Below are 7,797 nucleotides of genomic sequence, written 5' to 3' on the forward strand. Positions count from 1 at the left end.
TGTCCCTCCCTGTGTGCCCCCCAATGTGCCCCTGTGTCTCCCTGCGTGTCCCTCCCTGTGTCCCTGTGTGTCCCTATGTCTCCCTGTGTGCCCGTGTGTGTCTCTCCGTGTGTCCCTGTGTCCCCCCGTGTGTCCCTGTGTGTCCCTCCCCGTGTGTCCCACCCTGTGTCCCTGTGTGCCCCTGCTGTGTGTCCAAGAGCGTCCCTGTGTGCCCTGTGTGTCCCTGTGTGTCTCTCTGTGTGTCTCTGTGTGTCCCTGTGTGTCCCTGTGTGTCTCTCTGTGTGTCCCTGTGTGTCTCTCTGTGTGTCCCTCTGTGTGTCTCACTGTGTGTCCCTGTGTGTCTCTGTGTGTCTCTGTGTGCCTCGCTGTGTGTCTCTGTGTGTCCCTGTGTGTCTCTCTGTGTGTCTCTCTGTGTGTCCCTGTGTGTCTCTCTGTGTGTCCCTATGTGTCTCCCTGTGTGTCTCTCTGTGTGTCCCCGTGTATCTCTCTGTGTGTCCCTGTGTGTCACTGTGTGTCCCTGTGTGTCTCCCTGTGTGTCTCTGTGTTTCCCTGTGTGTCTCTCTGTGTGTCCCTCTGTGTGTCTCTCTGTGTGTCCCTGTGTGACTCTCTGTGTGTCTCTGTGTGTCTCTCTGTGTGTCCCTGTGTGTCTCTCTGTGTGTCCCTCTGTGTGTCTCTGTGTGTCTCTGTGTGTCTCTGTGTGTCTCTCTGTGTGTCCCTGTGTGTCTCTCTGTGTGTCTCTCTGTGTGTCCCTGTGTGTCTCTCTGTGTGTCCCTGTGTGTGTCCGTGTGTCCCTGTGTGTCTCTCTGTGTGTCCCTGTGTGTCTCTCTGTTTGTCCATGTGTGTCTCTCTGTGTGTCTCTCTGTGTGTCTCTGTGTGTCTCTCTGTGTGTCCCTGTGTGTCTTTCTGTGTGTCCTTGTGTGTCTCTCTGTGTGTCTCTATGTGTCCCTGTGTGTCTCTCTGTGTGTCCCTGTGCGTCTCTCTGTGTGTCCCTGTGTGTCTCTCTGTGTGTCTCTGTGTGTCTCTCTGTGTGTCCCTGTGTGTCTATGTGTCCCTGTGTGTCTCTCTGTGTGTCCCTGTGTGTCTCTGTGTGTCCCTGTGTGTCTCTCTGTATGTCCCCGTGTGTCTCTCTGTGTGTCCCTGTGTGTCTCTCTGTATGTCCCCTTGTGTCTCTCTGTGTGTCCCTGTGTGTCTCTCTGTGTGTCCCTGTGTGTCTATGTGTGTCTCTCTTTGTCCCTGTGTGTCTCCCTGTGTGTCCCTGTGTGTCTCTCTGTGTGTCGCTGTGTGTCCCTGTGTGTCGCTGTGTGTCCCTGTGTGTCTCTCTGTATGTCCCCGTGTGTCTCTCTGTGTGTCCCCGTGTGTCTCTCTGTGTGTCCCTATGTGTCTCTCTGTGTGTCGCTGTGTGTCCCTGTGTGTCTCTCTGTGTGTCCCTGTGTGTCTCTCTGTGTGTCTCTGTGTGTCCCTGTGTGTCTCTCTGTGTGTCCGTGTGTCTCTCTGTGTCCCTGTGTGTCTCTCTGTGTGTCCCTGTGTGTCCCTGTGTGTCTCTCTGTATGTCCCTGTGTATCTCTCTGTATGTCCCCGTGTGTCTCTCTGTGTGTCCCTGTGTGTCTCTCTGTGTGTCTCTGTGTGTCCCTGTGTGTCTCTCTGTGTCTCTCTCTGTGTGTCTCTCTGTGTGTCCCTGTGTGTTCCTGTGTGTCTCCCTGTGTGTCTCTGTGTGTCCCTGTGTGTCTCTCTGTGTGTCTCTGTGTGTCCCTGTGTGTCTCTCTGTGTGTCTCTCTGTGTGTCCCTGTGTGTTCCTGTGTGTCTCTCTGTGTGTCTCTGTGTTTCTCTCTGTGTGTCCCTGTGTGTCTCTCTGTGTGTCTCTGTGTGTCCCTGTGTGTATCTCTGTGTGTCTCTGTGTGTCCCTGTGTGTCTCTCTTTGTGTCTCTGTGTGTCCCTGTGTGTCTCTCTGTGTGTCTCTGTGTGTCCCTGTGTGTCTCTGTGTGTCCCTGTGTATCTCTCTGTGTGTCTCTCTGTGTGTCTCTCTGTGTGTCCCTGTGTGTTCCTGTATGTCTCTCTGTGTGTCCCTGTGGGTCTCTCTGTGTGTCCCTGTGTGTTCCTGTGTGTCTCTCTGTGTCTCTCTGTGTGTCTCTGTGTGTCCCTGTGTGTCTCTCTGTGCGTCCCTGTGTGTTACTCTGTGTCTCTTTGTGTGTCCCTGTGTGTCCCTGTGTGTCTCCTGTGTGTCTCTCTGTGTGTCCCTGTGTGTTCCTGTGTGTCTCTCTGTGTGTCTGTGTGTCCCTGTGTGTCTCTCTGTGTGTCTCTGTGTGTCTCTCTGTGTGTCCCTGTGTGTTCCTGTGTGTCTCTCTGTGTGTCCCTGTGTGTCTCTCTGTGTGTCTCTGTGTGTCCCTGTGTGTTCCTGTGTGTCTCTCTGTGTGTCTCTGTGTGTCCCTGTGTGTCCCTCTGTGTCTCTCTGTGTGACCCTGTGTGTTCCTGTGTGTCTCTCTGTGTGTCTCTGTGTGTCCCTGTGTGTCTCTCTGTGTGTCTCTGTGTGTCTCTGTGTGTCTCTCTGTGTGTCCCTGTGTGTTCCTGTGTGTCCCTGTGTGTTCCTGTGTGTCCCTGAGTCTCTCTCTGTGTCTCTCTGTGTGTCTCTGTGTGTCCCTGTGTGTCCCTGTGTCTCTCTGTGTGTGTCACTGTGTGTTCCTGTGTGTCCCTGTGTGTCCCTGTGTCTCTCTGTGTGTCTCTCTGTGTGTCTCTGTGTGTCTCTGTGTGTCCCTGTGTGTCCCTGTGTGTCTCTCTGTGTGTCCCTGTGTGTTCCTGTGTGTCTCTCTGTGTGTCTCTGTGTGTCCCTGTGTGTCGCTGTGTGTCTCTCTGTGTGTCCCTGTGTGTTCCTGTGTGTCTCTCTGTGTGTCTCTGTGTGTCCCTGTGTGTTCTTGTGTGTCCCTGTGTGTTCCTGTGTGTCCCTGTGTGTCCCTGTGTGTTCCTGTGTGTCCCTGTGTCTCTCTCTGTGTCTCTCTGTGTGTCTCTGTGTGTTTCTGTGTGTCCCTGTGTCTCTCTGTGTGTCTCTGTGTGTCCCTGTGTGTCACTGTGTGTCTCTCTGTGTGTCTCTGTGTGTCCCTGTGTGTTCCTGTGTGTCTCTCTGTGTGTCTCTGTGTGTCCCTGTGTGTCGCTGTGTGTCTCTCTGTGTGTCCCTGTGTGTCTCTCTGTGTGTCTCTGTGTGTCCCTGTGTGTCCCTGTGTGTTCTTGTGTGTCCCTGTGTGTTCCTGTGTGTCCCTGTGTGTCCCTGTGTGTTCCTGTGTGTCCCTGTGTCTCTCTCTGTGTCTCTCTGTGTGTCTCTGTGTGTTTCTGTGTGTCCCTGTGTGTTCCTGTGTGTCCCTGTGTGTTCCTGTGTGTCCCTGTGTCTCTGTGTGTGTGTCTCTGTGTGTCTCTGTGTGTTCCTGTGTGTCCCTGTGTCTCTCTGTGTGCCTCTCTGTGTGTCTCTCTGTGTGTCTCTGTGTGTCTCTCTGTGTGTCTCTCTGTGTGTCTCTCTGTGTGTCTCTCTGTGTCTCTGTGTGTCCCTGTGTGTTCCTGTGTGTCTCTCTGTGTGTCCCTGTGTGTTCCTGTGTGTCCCTGTGTCTCTCTGTGTGTCTCTCTGTGTGTCTCTGTGTGTCTCTGTGTGTGTCTCTGTTTGTGTCTCTGTGTGTGTCTCTGTGTGTGTCTCTGTGTGTCTCTCTGTGTGTCTCTCTGTGTGTCTCTGTGTGTCTCTGTGTGTCTCTGTGTGTCCCTGTGTGCCCCTGTGGACAGGATCCAGCAGCCATGCTGCTCCTGGATAGCCGCTCGCTGAGCGCAGAGTGGCCGTTGGAATCCGGTAGGTTCCGCTCCCAGGATCTACCGTCTCGTTATGCTCGTGGTTTGCTCCGAGAATGCCACCCGGGCAGGGTGATAGGCTGATTAGAGCGAGACAGCTAGCGCACTCTAATATCCAGATTCCTGGGGTACTCGAGGTTTTGGGATTCAACCCTTTGCTTCAGAGAACAAACAAAGAACAAAGAAATGTACAGCACAGGAACAGGCCCTTCGGCCCACCAAGCCCGTGCCGACCATAGTGCCCGACTAAACTACAATCTTCAACACTTCCTGGGTCCGTATCCCTCTATTCCCATCCTATTCATATATTTGTCAAGATGCCCCTTAAATGTCCCTATCGTCCCTGCTTCCACTACCTCCTCCGGTAGTGAGTTCCAGGCACCCACTACCCTCTGCGTAAAAAACTTGCCTCGTACATCTACTCTAAACCTTGCCCCTCTCACCTTAAGCCTATGCCCCCTAGTAATTGACCCCTCTACCCTGGGGAAAAGCCTCTGACTATCCACTCTGTCTATGCCCCTCATAATTTTGTATACCTCTATCAGGTCTCCCCTCAACCTCCTTCGTTCCAGTGAGAACAAACCGAGTTTATTCAATCGCTCCTCATAGCTAATGCCCTCCATACCAGGCAACATTCTGGTAAATCTCTTCTGCACCCTCTCTAAAGCCTCCACATGCTTCTGGTAGTGTGGCGACCAGAATTGAACACTATACTCCAAGTGTGGCCTAACTAAGGTTCTATACAGCTGCAACATGACTTGCCAATTCTTATACTCAATGCCCCGGCCAATGAAGGCAAGCATGCCGTATGCCTTCTTGACTACCTTCTCCACCTGTGTTGCCCCTTTCAATGACCTGTGGACCTGTACTCCTAGATCTCTTTGACTTTCAATACTCTTGAGGGTTCTACCATTCACTGTAATTTCCCTACCTGCATTAGACCTTCCAAAATGCATTACCTCACATTTGTCCGGATTAAACTCCATCTGCCATCTCTCCGCCCAAGTCTCCAGACAATCTAAATCCTGCTGTATCCTCAGACAGTCCTCATCGCTATCCGCAATTCCACCAACCTTTGTGTCGTCTGCAAACTTACTAATCAGACCAGTTACATTTTCCTCCAAATCATTTATATATACTACAAAGAGCAAAGGTCCCAGCACTGATCCCTGTGGAACACCACTGGTCACAGCCCTCCAATTAGAAAAGCATCCCTCCATTGCTACCCTCTGCCTTCTATGGCCTAGCCAGTTCTGTATCCACCTTGCCAGTTCACCCCTGATCCCGTGTGACTTCACCTTTTGTACTAGTCTACCATGAGGGACCTTGTCAAAGGCCTTACTGAAGTCCATATAGACAACATCTACTGCCCTACCTGCATCAATCATCTTAGTGACCTCCTCGAAAAACTCTATCAAGTTAGTGAGACACGACCTCCCCTTCACAAAACCGTGCTGCCTCTCACTAATACGTCCATTTGCTTCCAAATGGGAGTAGATTCTGTCTCGAAGAATTCTCTCCAGTAATTTCCCTACCACTGAAGTAAGGCTCACCGGCCTGTAGTTCCCGGGATTATCCTTGCTACCCTTCTTAAACAGAGGAACAACATTGGCAATTCTCCAGTCCTCCGGGACATCCCCTGAAGACAGCGAGGATCCAAAGATTTCTGTCAAGGCCTCAGCAATTTCCTCTCCAGCCTCCTTCAGTATTCTGGGGTAGATCCCATCAGGCCCTGGGGACTTATCTACCTTAATATTTTTTAAGACACCCAACACCTCGTCTTTTTGGATCACAATGTGACCCAGGCTATCTACACCCCCTTCTCCAGACTCAACATCTACCAATTCCTTCTCTTTGGTGAATACTGATGCAAAGTATTCATTTAGTACCTCGCCCATTTCCTCTGGCTCCACACATAGATTCCCTTGCCTATCCTTCAGTGGGCCAACCCTTTCCCTGGCTACCCTCTTGCTTTTTATGTACGTGTAAAAAGCCTTGGGATTTTCCTTAACCCTATTTGCCAATGACTTTTCATGACCCCTTCTAGCCCTCCTGACTCCTTGCTTAAGTTCCTTCCTACTTTCCTTATATGCCACACAGGCTTCGTCTGTTCCCAGCCTTTTCGCCCTGACAAATGCCTCCTTTTTCTTTTTGACGAGGCCTACAATATCACTCGTCATCCAAGGTTCCCGAAAATTGCCGTATTTATCTTTCTTCCTCACAGGAACATGCCTGTCCTGTATTCCTTTCAACTGACACTTGAAAGCCTCCCACATGTCAGATGTTGATTTGCCCTCAAACATCCGCCCCCAATCTATGTTCTTCAGTTCCCGCCTAATATTGTTATAATTAGCCTTCCCCCAATTTAGCACATTCATCCTCGGACCACTCTTATCCTTGTCCACCAGTACTTTAAAACTTACTGAATTGTGGTCACTGTTACCGAAATGCTCCCCTACTGAAACATCTACCACCTGGCCGGGCTCATTCCCCAATACCAGGTCCAGTACTGCCCCTTCCCTAGTTGGACTGTCTACATATTGTTTTAAGAAGCCCTCCTGGATGCTCCTTACAAACTCTGCCCCGTCTAAGCCCCTGGCACTCAGTGAGTCCCAGTCAATATTGGAGAATTTGAAGTCTCCCATCACCACAACCCTGTTGTTTTTACTCTTTTCCAAAATCTGTCTACCTATCTGCTCCTCTATCTCCCGCTGGCTGTTGGGAGGCCTGTAGTTAAATCCCAACATTGTGACTGCACCCTTCTTATTCCTGATCTCTACCCATATAGCCTCCCTGCCCTCTGAGGTGTCCTCCCGCAGTATAGACCTCGAGCGAGCGCCGTTCAGCACGTTCCACAAACATGGAGGCACAAAGGATAGGTGGGGTTACGGGGATAGGGAGGGAGTGTGGGGATGGGGTGGAGATGAGGGCTTAAGTAGGGTGCTCTTTCCAAGGGCTGGTGCAGACTCGATGGGCCGAATGGCCTCCTTCTGCACTGTAGATTCTGTGATTCAATGACCACAGAATGGCACTCGTGGGGGTGTCCCAGGGGATCAGAGGCCACCAGCTGCATGCCCTTTGGGCAGGGTGGTGCTCTTCCACTGCTGGTGCCACCTGGTACCAGCCTGGCATTGGTCAGGTGCCCACCTGCCACTGTCAGGGTGCCAAGCTGGCATTTCTTTGCGCGCACGATCAGGCCAGGGTTGCGGGGGGCTGGGAACCCTCCTGGATCCCCACAGGGATCCGTGTAATTGTGAGACCCCCCCCACAGGGACCCTTGTAACAAAGGGACCGCCAACAGGGACCCCTGTAATAGGGAGACCCCCCGCCCCCCCCACAGGGACACCTGTAATAGGAGAACCCCGCACACGGACAACTGTAATGGGAGACTCCCACGTGGATCCCTTTGATATGGAGATCCACCAAACAGGGACCCTAAATAGAGGCAAGTGCACTGAAACTACCTGCTTCAGTGCTTGGAATGCACTTACCTCTCTTTGATGTGGTCAAAGTTTACAAACATTGGGGTTTCATCACTTCTGCACTGAATTGTGAAGAGGGATGAATGAATCAAAGCCGTCCATGGTTTGTAGATATTGTCAATCTCAGAGCACTACTAGACAGCTCTGAATGGCACGCAGCTAATGGATCTGTGTGACCTAGGCTCAGGCACAGCTACTCTCCTGAGGAATGGACAGGTGGAGCTGCAAGGTAAGTGTGACAGCAGTAATACCTCTCACTGCCCCTGTCTGCACTGCTCTCTAGCTTCTACACAGGGATCCCTATTTTCTGGGGGGGGGGGGGGGTTATGTGTAGGGGTGCTCTATGTGGGGGTCCCTTTAGGCATGGGGTCCTATGGGTGTGTGTGTGAGAGAGTATCTGAGTGTGTGTGTGTGTGAGTGTGTGTGTGAGAGTATCTGAGTGTGTGTGTGTGAGTGTGTGTGTCAGAGTATCTGAGTGTGTGTCAGAGTATCTGAG

The 7,797-nt window shown here is 51.8% G+C and overlaps 1 protein-coding gene across 6 annotated transcripts in view; it reads left to right on the forward strand.

The window, feature by feature from the left end:
- The window catches only part of LOC140424662 (IQ motif and ankyrin repeat domain-containing protein 1-like), a 775,223-nt gene that overhangs the window by 253,298 nt on the left and 514,128 nt on the right, over positions 1-7,797 (forward strand). The gene's annotated exons all lie outside the window — the stretch shown is intronic.

This window comes from Scyliorhinus torazame, chromosome 6, assembly GCF_047496885.1.
Source record: "Scyliorhinus torazame isolate Kashiwa2021f chromosome 6, sScyTor2.1, whole genome shotgun sequence".
NCBI classification, from domain to species: domain Eukaryota; kingdom Metazoa; phylum Chordata; class Chondrichthyes; order Carcharhiniformes; family Scyliorhinidae; genus Scyliorhinus; species Scyliorhinus torazame.